The sequence below is a fragment of the Bubalus kerabau genome, chromosome X, assembly GCF_029407905.1.
Source record: "Bubalus kerabau isolate K-KA32 ecotype Philippines breed swamp buffalo chromosome X, PCC_UOA_SB_1v2, whole genome shotgun sequence".
Lineage (NCBI taxonomy): Eukaryota > Metazoa > Chordata > Mammalia > Artiodactyla > Bovidae > Bubalus > Bubalus kerabau.
The window spans coordinates 22,666,420-22,687,989 of record NC_073647.1 but is presented as its reverse complement, the minus strand read 5'-3'; the positions used below and the strand labels follow the sequence as shown (position 1 = coordinate 22,687,989).

Genomic DNA, 21,570 nt, shown 5'->3' with positions numbered 1-21,570 from the left:
GGGCCTAAGCTCCTGACTGTCTGGATTGTGCTGTGGGGCTTCCGTAGACCGGTTTGCTCGGTTAGGATTTAACATGGCGGCTCCCTTTCCGGAGATGGCAAAAGTGTAAGTTTTACTAACTTTATTCGTATTTGGCTGTCTGCGGTGTGAGTTGGAGAGCAGGGTAGATGGTGTGTCCTGATGGACACTTTGATAGACGTGTCTGCGGGCTCTTGGGTGGATGGCGGAGAAGAGCTCTCCGGCACTTCCGGGTTTGGTGTTGGGCATTATTGTAACGGCATGCTGAAACGTGAAGAAGATTTTCTTGGTTTAAATGTGGGTCTCAGAGCCTCCTTCCCAGTTATAGTCTTAGTGCTTTGTAGTGTTTGCGGCTTAAAGAGAGGGAAGGGCGGGTGCGTTTGGCTGGGTGGGTGGGGGTGCCGGACAGTCTGACTGGTGACTGGCGGCCGCCCTGGAGCTGATTCGGCTTTCTCTTGCAGGGCGTTTGGGGTGGATATATCGTTGCCGGGGATTGGTTCAAATGTTGATCTTGGCCATTTTTGTGACCTTTCTTCACCATTGAGGGTATTTCTGTTATTTTCCACGTGAAACGAGACAGTAAGGCTCTGAGGGACCGCGTGCGGTGTTAGGACAGCTGACGGCCCTTGGCTGCCTTGGTGTTTTGTGGATAAGGGAAAGGGGAAGTTTGCCCCAGCCACTCATGTTACGAGCTTGCAACTTACCTAATTTTCCTGCCGCTGTGTTAGGCTGTCCATCTGTAAGCAAGTCTCCTTGGAGGTCTGCATAATCACTGTTTCCTTCAGGACCTGTGATGGAAAAATCTAGTACTGGCCAGCCGATGGGCGTGTAATGAGAAGAGAGTGGACCCGGAATTAGCCACATCTGTCCAGACCTGCCAGATGAGTAAGTGCAACCTTATGTTATGTGGGGCCACAAATGCTGGGAGGAGGGTAGCATCCATCCCATCAGCTGTAAGATTATTTAACATGGTGTTGAAATGTCTTCCCTGAGTGTCTAAGATCGGAACTTCCAACAATGTCAGGATCACTCCCTGAGCGCTGCTCAGACACTGTTTATAATCCATGTCTTTAACTAGTCAGTGGCATCTTTTTCCAGTTCACCATGAGTGCCATTATTACAGACGGACTGAATTTATTAGAATGTCACATTTCCAAAAAGCCTGATCTTGCTATTTTCACATCAGAGCTCTGACCTGTCTTTTTATCCTTTTGGAAAACACTTGTAATACCAGGCAGAAGCAGGCTGGACTGGATGGGATTGTGAAAAACAAACTTCAGGAATCCAGAGACTGTGGGAGTGCTGTTTTTTTCAGGTAGGGGAACATGGATTTGAATGTAATTTAAAGCCAGCTCTATTTAGGAAAGGGGAGAAAGATGAGGCCTGTACACCAAGTGAGTGGCAGAGAATGATAGTCTCCCCTCCATAAGTGGGTGGGCATTTACTTTGCAGGGGTCCTGGAGGTGTAGGCTAACAATTCAAGTAATATGCGGGTCAGTACTTCATTAAATATTTACCCTTCCACAGTTTGTCGGGCTTTTTTTTTTTTTTTTTTGCTTTGCAGGTGTTGCTGAGACAATACATCGTGTTTCATTAAAAATAAATTTTATCGTCTGAGTCTGACTCTTTCTTACTGTCATCTTTGAGCCTCAATTTCCACATTTGCAAAATGGGAATCACACCTTGCTCTCAGGGATATCTCTTGTATGGTTTTTGTAAAGCACTCAGCTCACAGGAGGTACGGAGGGAATTAGTACACCATTTCTAGCATATGGGAACAGAACACTGTGGCTTGATTTAGCTCGTCTCCCTACCTGTCCAGACCCCCATTTCAACCAAACGTTTGTTTCCTTTCACAGGGCCAGCAAATTTCCTCAGCTATTACTGGGCTTCTTGGAAACCAGCCTCATTAATCCTGCTATGATGCCAAGAGGTAGCCCAGCAACTCACACTTTGCCTTGCTCTGAGCCACTTTCTTTTCTGGCCATCTCTGACGCCTTATGCCGAAGCTGATGTGGCTCAGCACCAAGTTCAGGCACCAAGAAGGTGCTTGTTAACTGGCGGTGCGGAAAAGGTCTCCTCTCTTTCGTTGTCTGTATAAAGTTACTTCTTTCCTGGGCAGTGGTTAATTTGTTGAAAATGTGTGGAAGAGTTTTCACAGTTGGGGTGGGGGAAAAGCGCTAAATAGAAATGTGAACTCTTCCAAGGTGCATTCAGAGACACTTCTAACCTCTAGTTTCATAGAAACCTCGGGCTCCTCTGTTGCTTTATTAGCACGGGTTTTATCCAGAAGGAGGCATCACAGAACCTGAATTTCATTCACCGAAGGTAAAAAGAAAATCCACATTTCCTTGTGATTGGAAACGAAAGTGTGTAGGCTTTAGAGGGCATGTTTGAAGACTTTTTGTTCATCCCTGTAATTGGTGAAATTACTTTAAAGCTGTGAAAGACGGGGGTGGGATAGTCTCCTACTCAGTGAAAACCTGAAGCCTGAGATACTTAGAAAAACCTGTCGTAGGCCCATGTTCCTTCACCAAGTGACATGATGATGATCAAAACTGGCTTATTTCCTAGTCAAAACAGTTGTGAAACTTAAGAATAACCGTGAGGCCTTCTTCCCCTTCCATACACGCTTGTTCCCACAGCCCATCAAAGTCATCTTGGCTGCCTTCATTGGAGGCAGGGGTCAAGAAAGCCTAAATGGATGGTGTAATTGGTAAATCTGCTGTGTATTGGCACTTAAAAATAAGTCACAAGGTTGAGGATTCCACAAAGGTGACTCTCCAAATGGTGACAGTCGCACAAATCAGGGCTCTCATGGAACGAGAAGGTAATCTTCTTCTGAATTTGAGATGGGATCTGGCTTTCTGGTTCCTTCCCAGGAATTCATTCCTAGGCCAGCCATGTCACTTAGGCTCATGAGACAGTACCTCAGTGAATGTCTACTCACTCGTGGGAATGTTAATGTTCTGTAAATTCTTGGTGTGAGGTATTCCTTTGGATACATACCACAAGTGGGATTGCTGGACTAGATGGTAGTTCTGTTTTTAAGTTTTTGAGGGACTTTCATACTGTTTTCCATAGTAGCTGTACCAATTTAGTCTTGAACTAAATGAGTTTGGTGAGCGGTTCTCGGCCACTTTTGATTGTCGGTTCTTTTCAGGAGAAGTACTGGAGAGATTAGGGGCTCAAAGGGGAAAGCACGCCCCTGATCAGGAAAGATGGAATGACTGACTGCATACGGACCTGCCTAGAGGTGGGGAAGGGGCTGGGAAGAGTGACCCTCTATAGAGCTGCTCTCAGAGCACAAGGAGAAAGCTGGACAGGAGGATAAAGGCCCTCAATGTGAAAGGTGCATTGGACTTTCTGTGGTCAAAAGTGTCTGCTACCTATTTCTCAGTCCCTGATACTGCCTGGGATCATTGTAGCATGGGGACTGAAGAGAATAGTGCACATCGCTGAGTGTGACGTGAGAGTGGATTACTTTCTGGCAAAGGTGAGACTTTGATGATGAAGGCTTTACCCTATGTTACAGCATCCCTCAGAATTTTGGAGTTCACTGTTAGGGATGTTCTTGTGTTCCTGCTTCAGTCTATGCACTGGCTTAGGCTGTCAAAAGCTGCTCGGGAAAGGTGAGCTTTCCCCCTCCTATACTGTGGCCTAGAGCAGTAATCTGAGAGAGTCCCCCGGGAGGCGCCCACTGATGGTCACTACACTTGGTTGAGTAGACCACTCAAGTCTTCTGTTGGGACTACCTGTGGCCATAAAGAGGCACATGAAAGTGAGCTGCTGTTGCTGGTGTGTTCTAGTGATATAGCAGCCAGACACTTCTTCCTTCCACACTCACACACCTCAGGTGCCTTGCTAAAGTCCTAAAGGAGGCACATATTGGCAACGGCAGCATGTGGGGCGTGGGAAATGTTGAGTCTGGGGCAGAAGTTGGCGGTAGCCTGATGTCAGAGTTCTGTGCCTTTGTGCAGAGCGAGGGCACATTGGGATTCCCGAGGAGTCCCAACTCTGTAGGAATGTGGTTGGAACTTTCCACGTTCACTTTCTGCACTCTTCCACTGGGCACACTCTGCACATTGGTTGGAAGAAAGAGGTCCGATGGGTCTTATCAATGAACTGTCGATGAATCCGGGGCCATTTGCTTGTTTCGGCGCATATGCCGATGAGCCTGGATGTCCAGGAACCTCCCGAGTCAGGTGCCCCAGCTGGAGCATGAAGCCCTTGTATTCCTCTTGCTGGAGAGGGCTACACCCCCAGGCTGTGGCTGTCTCTCCCCCCGTGTGTCTGCTAGAAAGCCTTTCTAGCAGAAAGGCTGGCTGCTGGTGGCTTCTCTTCCATTTGGGTCTTCCTGTTGGTGGGGGTGGCATTGCCTCAAGGGGCCTTCACTGCATTCTGAAGGAAGAAGGTGGTGTTGGTACAACAGTGGAGGGACAGCTATGCATTGTTTGTGGTGGTGTGCCACTGGAGTCGGGGAGAGGAAAGGGGAGCTCAACTTGGGGAGGGAAAAGGTCCCATGGTTTCCGCATTTCAGGGTTTTGCTTTCTCTTGATTAGGGAAATTTGGGCCCAGCAGGGCTATGAGGAGGAGGCTCTGAGAGTATAAGAAAAGACTGCCAGTGGGGAGGACAACGGTCTCTGGTGTGACGACTGTGGTGGGCATTGTGGGTTCAGGGCTCTTTCTCCTGTCTCCTTTCTCCATTCTTGTGCCCTTCCTTTGGGTTAGCACAGCTGAGGGACAGAAGATAGCAATGGACCCTGATGGGTATACTATAAGAAAATACGGCTTTCTCATAAACTAGGACATTTACTATGGGAACAGGATTATTGTCCATTTTCCCAAGTGAATTGTGATTTTGTCTGCAAGTGAAGGCTTGGCTGTCTGTTCCTCGTTCTGTGTGGCCTAGACCCATGAAAAACGGCTGTTGCGGAAGGGGAGCTCTCTGTCCTGCTGTACTGTTGCTCAGTGTATAATCTAAGGGAGTTCTGAGAAGGAACTGCTGTTGCTTACACTATTGATTGTTTTTCTGCAGAGATATTTTCTGCCCTTTTCCTGTAGCTTTATGGGCTCTTGGTGACTGCTTTTGCTGCCAGGTCCCTGAAGGAACTCTCTTGGTTTGTCAAATTACCAAGAGGCTTATTTAACTTAGAGAACAGATTTGCATACATTGCAGAGAGTCAGAGATGGCAACCCATTGCCTGGAGAATCCCAGGGACAGAGGAGCCTGGTGGGCTGCCGTCTATGGGGTCGCACAGAGTCGAGCACGGCTGAAGTGATTTAGCAGCAGCAGAGTCAGACAAAGAACTGACCCGTATTCCACCGTTTTTTAGGAAAGGCGAGAAAGAATGTCTTGTCCCTTTTCAGCATGAGCAGTTTAGTTTTCCTTATTTTAGTTTCCCTTACAATGTGCTCCCCGTGAGATACCCCTGGGTATCTTCACCCTCGCTCCAAGTGCTGAATCTAAAGTCCTGGCCATAGTCAGACCTGTGCAGAGAACTTCCTCAAGAGGAACTTGTGGAAAGAGCGCCTGAAGGACAAGTAAGAAGTATGAGTGACTGCTTATCCTCTAGGAGCTTTTTACCCATACATATGTCCTCAGGGGGAATTCTCTGTGAACAGTAGGGTCACTCGGGATGAGGATTAAAACCACAAACCTTGTTTAGAGATGGTTTAAACCGCTCTGCTGATGTCAGCAGTCTGCTGGCCAGTGGAGCTGAACTTCATCTCTCACCGTCCCTTTCTCAAGTGCTCTGAAGGAGCAGAGATTTGATCTCCAGTTGGCAGAGGTCCGATTTCAGTGTCTCGTGGTGCACAGGACCTGCCTGAATACTTGGTAGGAGGCAAGGACTCAGATCTGCAGAGTTTCAGTTATGGAATTTTAGTGGGCAGCTCTGTCAAAAAGAGTGGACAGCAAGAGCAAAATCCGTGCATTCCTGTACAATGTGAATGGTCTCTTCATCCGTCTGGACTTGAATGTGCCCTCCCAGTCCACTGTGCTGACTCCAGCACACACAAAATGGGTTACTGAGCGTCGCCAGCCAGGCCACCTCACAGTTAAGATTTGGGTTGGCTTTCTGAGCTTCCTTCGCCTCTCCTTATTCATGTGCAGGCCTGCTGTCCTGCTTCTCATCAGCTTTGGAAAAGAACAGCAGTGGGCTCACTTCAGTGAATCCTAAGGAGATTCACTGGTTTACTCAGCCTCTCCCCAGCAGTCAGACAGAGCACCTTCCAGAATGCTGAAAGGCCTGTTGTAGATTTTCCTCTAGTAGATTGTCAGAGTACTGAGCTACAGGCTATAGGATATAGTTAAAGCCAGGAACCAAGCACCTGTGCATCTCCTCCGGACCCCAGAACTGATGTGTACTGGAAAGGCTAAGAGGGTAGATCTTACTCCGTCATGTTTTTATTACCAGATAACAATCAATTACGAAGGTGGAATGAAACTTCAGAGTGGATGGGTGTGTTTACGATATAGATTATGGGGATGCTTTATGGATGTAACCTATCTCCAGACTCATTAGATTGTATACATTAAATGTGTACTTTATTTTTGTATGTCACTCATTGCTCATACCTCAATGAAGGGGTTTAAAAACATAATAAAAAAGACCCTTCCGTGATCACAAATGAGTGCCCCCCTCCAAGTGTTTTTAGATTTTAGAACTGAGAGGGAAGACTGTTTCTCCTTGGGGAAATGGGTAATGCCATTTACAGCTTCTGTACTCTGGTTTTGCCTTGGTTTTTCTATGGATACATAGTATTTGCATTAGTGGTGTATAAGGTTATCCTTTAGTCCGTAGGGTTTTGAATTTCATAGAATCACAGCAGTTCTACAGAAGTCGTCAACTTCATGCGGAGGACTTCGGCTCAAGGAGTGACCTGTGACATCAGCGAGTGGTCATTTGACCAGAAATTGACTTTGGGTATTGTGCCTTTGGGAATGGCTTGGACTTTGGGTTGTTTTCATTTTCTGTAATATATGCTTTTGTGCTTACTCAAGAAATCTTTAAAAATTGTGTACCCATGGGGGCATGTCAACATGCGTGTGTGCTGTATTTGTATTCCACAGGGTGGAAGGCCCTGTGTCAGGCTCATTGGTCTCTCTAGCAGGCCTCTTTTCTCTGAGACCTTCCCACAGCCTTCTGTTTTCTGTGTCACTGAGTTTCCTGGCCAAGCTACTTGGTTTGGTATACTTTTCATCTTATCCTTGTTGAGCCAGTAATACTTTTGCTATAGTTTGGGACTAGACCCCCAAGAATGAGTGAGAGCCTGCAAAGGTTCACTAGTAACCTTTTACTGCAGAGAATGTAAAAAGATACACTGTTGGGACTTCCCCAGCAGTCCAGTAGTTAAGACTCCTTGCTTCCAATATAGGGGGGAGGGTTTCAATCCCTGGTGGGGGAACTAAGATCCCACATGCTGCATGGCATGGCCAAAAAAAAAAAAAAAAAAAGAAAGACCTACTGCTGAGTTTCCCTGAGCTAGCCTCATTTCTGTGTCTTTAAAATGTATTTGTTTGTTAAGTTTCTTGTATTTTGTTAAATACTTGTGTTCTGCCAATAAAATCCATTTGCTTCAGAAGATCTCACTTGTATGTGTTTCTTACTCTATGGAACACCAGCATGATCAAGGAAGCTGCAGCTCTGTCATGGGCATTGTCACCTGAACTGCGGCAGAGCACTAAGCTCTAAAGGCTGATGTGTTAAGAACAGGAGTGGGTGGCAAAGGGATGGGGTCTCTAGGCCATGCTAAAAGTTCCCCTCTTTATTAAGCCCGCCCCTTTGTTCAGGGAAGTATTCCCCTTAATGTTAGTCACTCAGTCATGTCCGACTCTGTGCGACCCCATGGACTGTAGCCCGCCAGGCTCCTCTGTCCGTGGGATTCTCCAGGCAAGAATACTGGAGTGGGTTGCCATTTCTTTCTCCAGGGGATCTTCCCGAGCCAGGGATCGAACCCTGGTCTCCTGCATTACAGGCAGATTCTTTACCATCCAAGCCACCTGGGAAGCCTGATCCCCTAAAGGTAGCAGGTAATCTAACACCTCCCTAAGAGAAATGATACTTGTAGCCACTTCATGAAGGCCATGAATGCATATTTGGGGATCATGGAGAAATCTTCTGATACTCCTAAGGGCAAGGAGAGGTAGGGTGACCAGCATGGTTTTATAGAAGATTAGTTCAGAAGTCATTAGGACCAAACTAGAAGCAGCAAGCGCACAATTAATTCCTGCTGAAGCCTGCATTAGAATCTCGGTCCCTTGTGCCTGAGACATCTTTTATTACACCACACAACTAGGTCTTATAAATACTTGGTAGTAGCAGAATTAAATTACTAAGTGGGTAGAATTTTTTGGCCTTGTTTATTCTTTAAACATATCGATACACTTTCCAATTCTAACTGGAATTAGACATGCAATTAACTAAAATTGCAGGTCTTACGTATAACTTGAAGTGAAGTGAAGTCGCTCAGTCGTATCCGACTCTGCGACCCCACAGACTATAGCGTATCAGGCTCCTCCGTCCAAGGGATTTTCCAGGCAAGAGTGCTGGAGTGGATTGCCATTTCCTTCTCCAGGGGATCTTCCCGACCCAGGAATCGAACCAGGGTCTCCTTCATTGCAGGCAGACACTTTACCGTCTGAGCCAGCTTACCGTGGTTTAAACATTTCAGCAGGGACTTCCCCGGTGGTCCAGTGGCTGAGACTCCATGCTTCCAATGTAGGGGGCCCAAGTTCGATCTGTGGCTGGTAAAATAGATTCCACATGCCACAACTAAGACCCAGCGCAGCCAAGTTAATAAATACTAAAAAAAAAAAAATTTCCCAGCAAATAGCCTTACTGTGGTCAGTAACCCCCTCCCCACCCCCAAGGAAAGGAGAGTAAGACTGGCAGTGTTCTGCCTGTAGATCTTCAGGGTGGCTGGGTGTCATAAAGATCTTGGGCTGAAGGTGGCAGCAATTCTGTTCTTGCCGTTCAGTCTAGAGGGCCTCAAGCTTCAGTGTCTCATTTCCTGCCCGAGAGGTTCATCAGCATGCAGAGCTCGGATCACTTCTCTTTTTCTCTAATTGCAGCTGGAACTTTCTATCCCTTAATTATCCTCTCCTGCTACAGAACGAGTCTCACATAAGACTGTAAGCCATCGCCCATTGGCCCTATTTCAGGTCAGTGGGTATGATTTTACCTGAGGCATTTGCATTGAGACTGCCAAACACTGTGAAATCCCACTACCATTCTGATTTTAATTGACACGCTAAGCCTGACCAGCGATTTCCATGGAGGCGGGCCCAGGGCAGGGGTGGGCGGGGCCGTGAGCAGTACTGGCTCCTGCACAGGCCCCGCCCTCAAGAGAAGATGGTTGCAAGTGCGCAGGCGCAAGGTGGAGGCGGAGCTAGGACTGGCGGGGCGGGAGAAGAGGGCTGGGGGTGGGCGGAGCTAAAGGCCATAAGGAGGAGGGATCAGAAACGAGGGGCGGGGTCTAGGTTCCCCAGGCGGGCGGTGGGTGAAGGGCAGGGGCCAGGGCCCAGGACTCTGCATCTTACAGGATGGGGGCGAGGCCCTCTGCACTTGGAGCAGAGGAGTCAGCCAGTTCCCACCCTCCCTGCTGAGACCGCCACTCACTTGGCCTTCTGAGTTCCTTGGCTTGCATGAGGTTCTGTGAACACATTTCCCTGCTTATTCATGCATCTCTCAGACAGATGATTGGCACCTACGCTGCAGATGTTGCCTGCCACATTAATGGGAAAGCCCCAAACACTAGCCAGCGTAATCCAGAGCAGCATGTTCAAAGAGTGCACCGTGACCAGGGAATGTAAGGAAGGTTGAATGCGAATGTAAGGAAGGTTGAATGCTAAGAAATCTCTTAATTTTCTATACTAAAAGATTAAAAGAAAATAATCATCTGGTCATCTGCATCAGCTTTGAAAAGATAAAAATGAAGGGGTATCTGATGTTACCAGAGGCATTTGCTTTTAGTCTATTACCAATACCAGAAAATCAAATTAACACTCAGATCATTAAGTTACTTTCTCTGACAGCATCATCACATATATGCACATAAGTCACTGTTGACTTAGGGCAATGGCACTCCAATTTCTTTCACAAATCATGTGTTTTTATGAGACAGTGCTACAGGTCAACCTCCCTGGATACCCACAACAGCTCAACCCGAAGAGGATGTGACTCTTGTTCCAAATGAAAATAGGTAATTAACTCACCTGTTTGGAGTTGGGATTTTAGTTGAACTCTTCCTTAATATATTGCATATATATGGGAACATTTAAGGGAATCTAAGCTTTACGGATTTTATAAGTTTACTTTAAAAAAAAATAGGTTTGGTATTCATGAAGGTTTTCCTCACTGACTGCTTTATTGCCCCTCCCAACTCTGTTCTTCCTCTTGTCTTCTTCCCCTTTGTAAATGAAAGTTCTTTTCTTCATATTGCCTAGGCCAAGCACCTTGGCATCCTCCTCGACTCCTCTGTTTCCTTCATGTCCCACACTAACTCCATCAGCAAATCCTCAGCTCGGCCTTCAACATATAAGCAAAGGGCTGCACATCCAGGAACAGGAGGAATTGCTGTGGCCTTTTTTTTCAGTCAATTTACCACAGTCTGTATGTGGAAATATGAGCCAATACTTAGAAGCAGAGTCCCACAAGCAGAATATGGACTCATAAAAAGACATGAGCCAATATACAGAAACAAAGTCAGTATGGAAGGTATGTGCTTACTCAAGGTGTATGAATCCCTTCTAATCCCCTAGGGTGGACACAGAATCAAAAATGGGTGTAAAGGAAACATCTGCGGATTTGCAAAGGGCTAGAATTTCAGCTCAGTGTGCTCTCTCCATATCCTAAGAGGAGTAGAAAATAAATGGAATCTCCTTTCTACCTCCAGGAGAGTAGAGGAGAAAATAAGCATATGGTCCACAACTTGAATGTTGTGTAAAGCTGAGATGCAGGATTAGAGTTTGAGATCACTGTTTGGCACCAGTACAACTTTGTGACTGAAGGAAGAAATTTTCGCAATTGAGGTATGGGGAAATCATTCTGGCTTATATGTGATTTAGCTTGAACTTTATGCTAACTAGAGTAGCCTGTCTTATGACCTGTTTATCATGCAGTGTACATCTGCCTTAGCCCTTAAGAAAAGAAATCATTATCTAGAAGTAAAGTATGTCCACTTTGAAGGTAGGGATAAATGCTACCCTCTCCTATGATGCTTATGCTAGTATTCCTTTAAAGATAAGTTTTTCTTCCCAGATACCGAGTTCCTGCTGATTCACTCTTGTACGTGATAATCTATCCCTTTTGAAATCTTGAAGGACTGTACCCCTGCATGTCTCTGTTTGATGGTTCTTTGTTCTGAAAAGATACAAAACTGTGATGAAAACCACGCTTCTCCATCACAGCTTCTGAGAGTTACTGATAAGTTTTTCCCTAGGCTATAGTCCTTAGTTTGGTTCAAAGAAAACTCTTTTCTATTTCTATTCCTGTTACAGATCGTTTATTGGTTATTTGTGTTGACATGATTGTCCACCTGATGCGAAGAGTTGACTCATTGGAAAAGTCTCTGATGCTGGGAGGGATTGGGGGCAGGAGGAAAAGGGGACGACAGAGGATGAGATGGTTGGATGGCATCACTGACTCGATGGACGTGGGTTTGGGTGAGCTCCGAGAGTTGGTGATAGACAGGGAGGCCTGGTGTGCTGCAATTTATGGGGTCGCAAAGAGTCGGACACGACTGAGCGGCTAAATTGAACTGAACTGATGACAAATAAGGCATGGCTTGGCACCATCTGAGTTAGAATTGGTAACGTGATATGGACTAGCGTTCTGAGCAGGTTCAGAATATTGGTTCTTGTTTTGGTCCCAGTATTCATAGAAAGGACAGCCTCCCCGCCCTCACCCAAAAGGACTGGTCATCACAGTAATACTTTGTTCTTTGGCAATGTCTTTCATTGGAGGCACTAAGAACACTTTGAAAATACACCTCTGTGAGGTTATCTACAAGACCTTCTAGAAATAACACCCCCCAAAGATGTCCTTTTCATTATAGGGGACTGGAATGCCAAAGTAGGAAGTCAAGAAACACCTGAAGTAACAGGCAAATTTGGCCTTGGAGTACAGAGTGAAGCAGGGCAAAGGCTAATAGAGTTCTGCCAAGAGAATGCGCTGGTCATAGCAAACACCCTCTTCCAACAACACAAGAGGAGACTCTACACATGGACCTCACCAGATGGTCAACCCCAAAATCCAATTGATTGTATTCTTTGCAGCCAAACATGGAGGAGCTCTATACAGTCAGCAAAAACAAGACCGGGAGCTGACTGTGGCTCAGATCATGAACTCCTTATTGGCAAATTCAGACTGAAATTGAAGAAAGTGGGGAAAAAATCACTAGACCATTCCGTATGACCTAAATCAAATCCCTTATGACTGTACAGTGGAAGTGAGAAATAGATTTAAGGGACTAGATCTGGTAGACAGAGTGCCTGATGAACTGTGGATGGAGGTTTGTGACATTGTACAGGAGACAGGAATCAAGACTATCCCCAAGAAAAGAAATGCAAAAAAGCAAAATGGCTGTCTGGGGACCCCTTACAAATAGCTGTGAAAAGAAGAGTAGCGAAAAGCAAAGGAGAAAAGGAAAGATATAAGCATCTGAATGCAGAGTTCCAACGAATAGCAAGGAGAGATAAGAAAGCCTTCCTTAGTGATCAATGCAAAGAAATAGAAGAAAACAATAGAATGGGAAAGACTAAAGATCTCTTCAAGAAAATTAGAGATACCAAGGGAACATTTCATGCAAAGATGGGTTCGATAAAGGACAGATATGGTATGGACCTAACAGAAGCAGAAGATATTAAGAAGTGGTGGCAAGAATACAGAGAAGAACTGTACAAAAAATATCTTCACGACCCAGATAATAATGATGGTGTGATCACTCACACTCACGTAGAACCAGACATCCTGGAATGTGAAGTCAAGTGGGCTTCAGGAAGCATCACGATGAACAAAGCTAGTGGAGGTGTTGGGATTCCAGCTGAGCTATATCAAATCCTAATAGATGATGCTGTGAAAGTGCTGCACTCAATATGCCAGCAAATTTGGAAAATTCAGCAGTGGCCACAGGACTGGAAAAGGTCAGTTTTCATTGCAATCCCAAAAAAGGCAATGCCAAAGAATGCTCAGACTACCGCACAATTGCACTAATCTCACACTCTAGCAAAAGTAATGCTCAAAATTCTCCAAGCCAGGCTTCAGCAATATGTGAACCATGAACTTCCAGATGTACAAGCTGGTTTTGGAAAAGGCAGAGGAACCAGAGATCAAATTGCCAACATCTGCTGGGTCACTGACAAAGCAAGAGAGTTCCAAGAAAACATTTATTTCTGCTTTGTTGACTATGCCAAAGCCTTTGACTGTGTGGATCACAATAAACTGTGGAAAATTCTGAAGGAGATGGGAATACCAGACCACCTGACCTGCCTCTTGAGAAACCTGTATACAGGTCAGGAAGCAACAGTTAGAACTGGACATGGAACAACAGACTGGTTCCATATAGGAAAAGGAGTACATCAAGGCTGTATATTGTCACCTGCTTATTTAACTTATATGCAGAGTACATCATGAGAAACGCAGGGCTGGAGAAAGCACAAGCTGGAAACAAGATTGCTGGGAGAAATATCAATAACCTCAGATATGCAGATGATACCACCCTTATGGCAGAAAGTGAAGAAGAACTAAAGAGCCTCTTGCTGAAAGTGAAAGAGGAGAGTGAAGAAGTTGGCTTAAAGCTCAACATTCAGAAAACTGAGATCATGGCATCCGGTCCCATCACTTCATGGCAAGTAGATGGGGATACATTGGAAACAGTGGGTGACTTTGTTTTTCTGGGCTCCAAAATCTCTGCAGATGGTGATTGGAGCCATGAAATTAAAAGACGCTTACTCCTTGGAAGGAAAGTTATGACCAACCTCAGTTCACTTCAGTTCAGTTCAGTCGCTCAGTCGTGTTCAACTCTTTGCGACCACATGAATCCCAGCACGCCAGGCCTCCCTGTCCATCACCAACTCCCGGAGTTCACTCAGACTCACATCCATCGAGTCAGTGATGCCATCCAGCCATCTCATCCTCTGTCGTCCCCTTCTCCTCCTGCCACCAGTCCCTCCCAGGATCAGAGTCTTTTCCAACGAGTCAACTCTTCACATGAGGTGGCCAAAGTACTGGAGTTTCAGCTTTAGCATCAGTCCTTCCAAAGAAATCTCAGGGCTGATCTCCTTCAGAATGGACTGGTTGGATCTCCTAGCAGTCCAAGGGACTCTCAAGAGTCTTCTCCAACACCACAGTTCAAAAGCATCAATTCTTCGGCGCTCAGCCTTCATCACAGTCCAACTCTTACATCCATACATGACCACAAGAAAAACCACAGCCTTGACTAGACAGACCTTTGTTGGCAAAGTAATGTCTCTGCTTTTGAATATGCTATCTAGGTTGGTCATAACTTTCCTTCCAAGGAGTAAGTGTCTTTTAATTTCATGGCTGCAGTCACCATCTGCAGTGATTTTGAAGCCCAAGGAAATAAAGTCTGACACTGTTTCCACTGTTTCCCCATCTATTTCCCATGAAGTGATGGGACCGGATGCCATGATCTTAGTTTTCTGAATGTTGAGCTTTAAGCCAACTTTTCACTCTCCACTTTCACTTTCATCAAGAGGCTTTTTAGTTCCTCTTCACTTTCTGCCATAAGGGTGGTGTCATCTGCATATCTGAGGTTATTGATATTTCTCCCGGCAGTCTTGATTCCAGCTTGTGCTTCTTCCAGTCCAGTGTTTCTCATGATGTACTCTGCATATAAGTTAAATAAGCAGGTGACAATATACAGCCTTGACATACTCCTTTTCCTATTTGGAACCAGTCTGTTGTTCCATGTCCAGTTCTAACTGTTGGCTTCCTGACCTGCATACAGATTTCTCCTAGACAGCATATTAAAAAGCAGAGACATTACTTTGTCAACAAAGGTCTGTCTAGTCAAGGCCATGGTTTCTCCAGTGGTCATGTATGGATGTGAGAGTTGGACTGTGAAGAAAGCTGAGCGCCGAAGAATTGATGCTTTTGAACTGTGGTGTTGGAGAAGACTCTTGAGCGTCCCCTGGACTGCAAGGAGCTCCAACCAGTCCATCCTAAAGGAGATCAGTTCTGGGTGTTCATTGGAAGGACTGATGTTGAAGCTGAAACTCCAATACTTTGGCCACCTGATGTGAAGAGCTGACTCATTTGAGAAGACCCTGATGCTGGGAAAGACTGAGGGCAGGAGGAAAAGAGGACGACAGAGGATGAGATGGCTGGATGGCATCACCAACTCAGTGGACATGGGCTTGGGTGGACTTCGGCCGTCTACCAATGGACAGGGAGGCCTGGTGTGCTGCGGTTCATGGGGTCCTAAAGAGTCGGACACGGCTGAGTGAACTGAACTGAACTGAGGTTATCTATACTATTTTCCCAGTGGAAATTCCTTCATATTGTGAACAATGATTCGTCAGGACAAAATGGTTCACTGAGAATCTTAGGATATAGACTCAGAGTGGCCTTGGATATCTTCTAGTGCTATAGCCTGACTTGTGTAACCACTCCTCACCCCAGTTAGTCTTTTCAACACTTAACTCTAATGTGATTATATTTGAAGATAGAAAGTCTTGGAGATGAATTTAAAAGAGGTCATGAGGGGGGCGTCTTAATCCAACAGGATTGATGGCCTTATAAGAAGAGGAAGAGATAGAGAGATCTCTTTCTGCCTACACACACTGAGGAAAGGCCATGTGAGGACATAGGGAGAAGGCAATCATATGCTGGCACCTTAATCTTGGAGTTAACAGCCGCCAAATTTGTGAGAAATAGATTTCTGTAGTTTGAGCTACCTAGTCTATGATACTTTGTTTAGACAATCTGAGCCAAGACACCTAATCTAGGGTTTTCTTAACTGTGATGTGGAAAATGCTGTTGTGCCTGGACTGTTAGTAGGTGTTGGTTCTCTGGTCAAACACCTTTCAGAATGTTGCATGATATTAACATCTATTGATAGTTCACAACTTGCATTAGGCTGTTGAAGGCTTTCAGAGCCCGAGAGTGAGGAAACCTGGCTACCTTGTCGGAGCAGCACCTTTTAACATCTACATCACAGATTTCTTACATGGGGCCTGTGGAAGCCCTGGGGGATTGTTTTTGTTCTTGTTTCACACCTGTCCAGGCCTTGACTTTGCTAACTCCACACCTCTGAACCAGAATAGCTAGGGGCAGAGTGCCCTAGATTATGAATGACTAAAAGCATACAGATTTTTGTGGAGCTGAGTTTGGGAACTACTGTTCCAGGACCACATACTCATGTTATAGGCGAGGAAATTATGCTCCTTGTAGGGAAAATGCTTGCCCAAGCGTGAGCACAGAGCAAAATATTTGGACCATCTCCCCCTCCACTATAAATACCACCTGAGGTTTTTGATATTTCTCCGAGCAATCATGATTCCAGCTTTTGCTTCATCTGGCCCGGCATGTCTTATGATGTACTCTGCCTATCAGTTAAGTAAGCAGGGTGACAATATTCAGCCTTGACATACTCCTTTCCCAATCTTGAACCAGTCTGTCGTTCCATGTCTGTTTCTAACTGTTGCTTCCTGATCTGCATACAGATTTCTCAGGAGGCAGGTAAGGTGGTCTGGTGTTCCCATCTCTTTCAGAATTTTCCACATTTTGTCATGATCCACACAGTGAAAGGCATTGGCATAGTCAATAAAGCAGAAGTAGATGTTTTTCTGGAACTCTATTGCTTTTTCGATGATCCAACAGATGTTGGCAATTTGATCTCTAGTCCCTCTGCCTTTTCTAAATCCAGCTTGAACTTCTGGAAGTTCATGGTTCACATACTGTTGAAGCCTGGCTTGGAGAATCTTGAGCATTACTTTGCTAGTGTGTGAGATGAGTGCAATTGTGCAGTACTTTGAACATTCTTTGGCATTACCTTTCTTTGGGATTGGAATGAAACTGACCTTTTCCAGTCCTGTAGCCACTGCTGAGTTTTCCAAATTTGCTGGCGTATTGAGTGCAGCACTTTCACACCATCATCTTTTAGGATTTGAAACAGCTCAGCTGGAATTCCACCTCCTCTAGCTTTGTTCATAGTGATGCTTCCTAAGGTCCACTTGACTTTGCATTCCAGCATGTCTGGCTCTAGATGAGTGATCACACCATCGTGGTCATCTGGGTCATGAAGCTCTCTTTGTATAGTTCTTCTGTGTATTCTTGCCACCTCTTCTTAATATCTTCTGCTTCTGTTAGGTCCATAGCATTTCTGTCCTTTATTGTGCCCATCTTTGCATGAAACGTTCCCTTGGTATCTCTAATTTTCTTGAAGAGATCTGTACTCTTTCCCATTCTATTGTTCTCGTCTTTCTTTGCATTGATCACTTAGGAAGGCTCTCTTATCTCTCCTTGCTATTCTTTGGAGCTCTGCATTCAGATGCTTATATCTTTCCTTTTCTCCTTTGCCTTTAGCTTCTCTTCTTTTCTCAGCTATTTGTAAGGACTGCTCAGACAACCGTTTTGCCTTTTTGTACTTCTTTTTCTTGGGGATGGTCTTGATCACCGCCTCCTGTACAATGTCACAAACCTCCGACCCTAGTTTTTCAGGCAGTCTTTCTTTCAGATCTAATCCCTTGAATCTATTTGTCCTTTCCACTATATAATCGTAAGGGAGTTGATTTAGGTCATACCTGAATGGTCTAGTTGTTTTCCCTACTTTCTTCAATTTAAGTCTGAATTTGGCAATAAAGAGTTCATGATCTGAGCCACAGTCAGCTTCTGGTCGTGTTTTTGCTGGCGGTATAGAGCTTCTCCATCTTCAGCTGCAAAGAATATAATCAACCTGATACCAGTATTGACCATCTAGTGATGTCCATGAGTATAGTCATCTCTTGTGTTGCTGGAGGAGGGTGTTTGCTATGATCAGTGTGTCCTCTTGGCCAACATTGCTGGGAGAAATTTCAATAACCTCAGATATGCATATGACACCATCCTTATGGCAGAAAGCGAAGAGGAACTAAAGAGCCTCTTGGTGAAGGTGAAAGAGGAGAGGGGAAAAGCTGGGGCAAATCTCAACATTCAGAAAACTAAGAACATGTCATCCAGTGCCATCACTTCATGGCAAATAGATGGGGAAGCAATGGACACACTGACAGACTTTATTTTGGGGGCTCCCAAATCACTGCAGATGGTGACTGCAGCCATGAAATTAAAAGACGCTTGCTCCTTAGAAGAAAAGCTATGACCAACCTAGACAGCATATTAAAAAGCAGAGACATTATTTTCCGACAAAGGTTCGTCTAGTCAAAGCTATGGTTTTTCCAGCGGTCATGTATGGATGTGAGAGTTGGACCATAAAGAAAGCTGAGTGCCAAAGAATTGATGCTTTTGAACTATGGTGTTGGAGAAGACTCCTAAGCATCCTTGGACTGAATGGAGTCCAACCGGTCAATCCTAAGGGAAATAAGTCCTGAATATTCATTGGACGGACTGATACTGAAGCTGAAACTCCAATCCTTTGGCCACCCAATGCGAAAAAGTGAGTCATTGCAAATGACCCTGATGCTGGGAAAGACAGAAGGTGGGAGGAGAAGGGGACGACAGAGGATGAGATGGTTGGATGGCATTGATGACTCGATGGATACGAATTTGGGCAAGCTCCAGGAGTTGGTGATGGACAGAGAGGCCTGGCGTGCTGCAGTCCTTGGGTTCGCACAGAGTCAGACAGGTCTGAGCGACTGAACTGATCTAAACTGAAAAATAACCCCTAGGTGGCAGTCTGTGTCTTTGTTTTAGTCTGTGCCTGCACAGGTGGAGAAGTTGAATGAGTACTGAATTCATTTGAGTCTTGAAATACAACAGCTTTGTATTTCATGAATCAGTGCCACGGATAAAGCATCTGCCTGGGTGTTTATTGTATTCCTCACAGGCCATGTCTCCGGCCTGGGAAGAGGAGAACTGAGGGAAAGAGAAGTCTAGATTTGGAAAGGAGAGGTGAAGGGTACCTTTCCTGTAGAGCCTACTCTGCCCACAGTGCCATCTACTAAATCTTGAGATGGACAGAGATACATGTCAGGCTGAGACAGCTAGTTTTCCTAAGCCATCCTTCTGTTGATATATTCTTTAAGAATGCATATTTTTTAAATATATCTGATGACGGGTCATTTAGAGAGGTGCCTCTGAAACTCTGTCATTTTGAGATCCTTTTTTCTTGTCCCTTCTACTCTTCATTAGCATCCCAGAATACTTGGAGAGTTGCAGCCTCTCCCAGGCCAATACTAGGGTTCTAGTCTTATACCTGCTACTAACTTCTGGAGTGACCTTAGGCAATTCTCCTTCCCTTCTTCAGCCTCCGTTTAATCATCTAATTGATTTGCACTACGCTCCTGTAAATCAGTGCCTATTTGGATGATGGCTAATACTTGACTTCAGTGGCTCTAATAATTTATTTTTTAAATGACTTTGTTTTTGGTTGTGCTGGGCCTTCATTTTGGTTGCGCTGCATGTGGGCTTTCTCTAGTTGCAGAGAGTGAGGCTACCCTTTGTTGTGGCGCATGGGTTTCTCCCTGCAGTGGCTTCTTGCTGTGGACACAGGTTCTAGGCGCACAGGCCTCAGTAGTTGCCGCACGTGGGCTTGGTAGTTGTGGCACACGGGCTTAGTTGTTCCGCAGCATGTGGAATCTTCCTGGACCGGGGATCACACCTGTGTCCCCTGCATTGGTAGGCAGATTCTTATGCACTGTACCACCAAGGAAGCCCAGTGACTCTAATAATTTACATTGAGCAAGATACACACACACAGATGGACACACAGAGGAAACCACGTACGTGGGTTTCCAATACCTGTTACACACTTATTAAGAGCTTCCCTTTTTTTTAGTGTCATCAGGGGAGAAGTCCAGGGGTATAGCAGGCTCTAGACACAGCGCTCCAGTTCCACTTCTCTGTGATTCCCTGTATCTGTCATCCTCCATGATTTGGCTTCACTGTCAGGCTCTTGGCAAGATGGCTACAGCAGTTCCCAGGAGTCACATCCAGATCCAACCATTTCCACAGGGAAAACAAAAGGACCAGCCCTCTGTGCATTTAGTTCTGGGGAGAGAGGAAACGTTTCTTAGAAGCACCCTAGTACACTCTGCACCTCTCAATGGTCCCGACTGAATCATATTTCCATTTCTTTTACACTCGCTGACAACGGGAATGATAGAATCCTGAAGAGCTTGCACTAATCTTTTTTCCAGGAAAGGGAGTACTGAAATTAACTGTTTATTAACCCTCCTTTGTCCCCAAGTTGGAAAGATAAAATGCTTATGGTGCAAAGATGAAGTCATTCCTAATGAGAAGTATTAAATGGTCATTTTCATGATATGATTCAATAACTGCTGTCCATTTATTCTATCCCATGGGCCCTATGTATTTATGTGCAGAGGGAAAGGGGCCACCTCATGGAGATCGTAATATTATTGACCGTCCAAAGATGCTGTCATCCTTCTAGATTGACTTAAGGTATATTACCCAGGGATGGCAAGTGAGATGCAGTGTCAGGAAAGGAATAGAGTGAAATGGAAAGAGTGGTAGGCATTCATGAATTTTATTTACAGTGGTGAGCTCAGGCAGCAGGCTGTGATTCTGTTTTCTGGGTTGTCTAATGCAAGCCTGGACCAGATGCTAGCCTCTGACATATGGTATTGAGTGGTTGGAAGGCTACTGGCATAATGTAGGGGAGGAAATTCAAAACTTCTGAACGTGAGAGTACTGTATTGAATCTTATGAGGGTCTACCCATTCACTGCTAACTTTGCCCTCCAAAGAAATTAAAGCATCTTTCCTGTAACCCTTACCTGGAGAAATTAGTGGGTGAGGGAAGCATCCAAAGCTTGCAAAAGCACTTCCGCTGAGACTCAGTTTGCCGTTGAGAAGTAGATGCCATTGAAATGGGCTCTCTGATTTGTAGCATATTGGAGGGGGCCAGGCATAGATGAGCCTAGGTGGTGACAGTTAACATCAGTAGCAAAGAAGATATAACATACATCTGGGGATCATCTGACATGTTATGGACTGAATTGTGCTCCCCCTCCCCATAATTCATATGTCAAAGACCTAATTCCCAATGTGACTATATTTGGAGATGGGGCCTTTAAGGATATAATTAAGGTTAAATGAAGTCATCTGGGTGGGGCCCTCTTCTGATAGAATGAGTGTCCTTGTAAGAGGGAGAGACGCTAGATCTCTCTCTCTACAAACACATAAAAGAGAGACCATGTGAAGGCACAAAGAGAAGGGGACCATCTGCAAGCCAGGAAGACAGGTCTCACCGGAAACCAATCCTGCTGGCAGTGTTATTCTTGGGCTTTCAGGCTCCAGCATTATGAGAAAATAAATGGGAGCTATTTAAGCCACCCAGTCTGTGGCATTTTGTTACAGCATTCTGAGTGGACTAAAACACGTGCAGATCTCTGGCCACAGGTAATTAA

General features: G+C 45.2%; 2 long non-coding RNA genes across 3 annotated transcripts; one reads left to right on the top strand and one right to left on the bottom strand.

Annotated features, from left to right (window-relative positions):
• Positions 1 to 7,607, top strand: LOC129638546 (uncharacterized). Of its 2 annotated transcripts, none has more exons than XR_008707894.1 (4): positions 1 to 105; positions 804 to 903; positions 1,253 to 1,333; positions 1,878 to 7,607. It is a non-coding gene; the product is annotated as an uncharacterized LOC129638546 (long non-coding RNA). The 2 variants fall into 2 exon arrangements; XR_008707895.1 differs by having other exon boundaries at positions 20 to 105; positions 747 to 903.
• Positions 7,608 to 18,198: 10,591 nt separating this feature from the next.
• LOC129638548 (uncharacterized) lies at positions 18,199 to 21,562 on the bottom strand. Its single transcript, XR_008707901.1, has 2 exons — positions 20,938 to 21,562; positions 18,199 to 20,189 (listed from the first exon to the last, which is right to left on the bottom strand). It is a non-coding gene; the product is annotated as an uncharacterized LOC129638548 (long non-coding RNA).
• Positions 21,563 to 21,570: the final 8 nt, after the last annotated feature.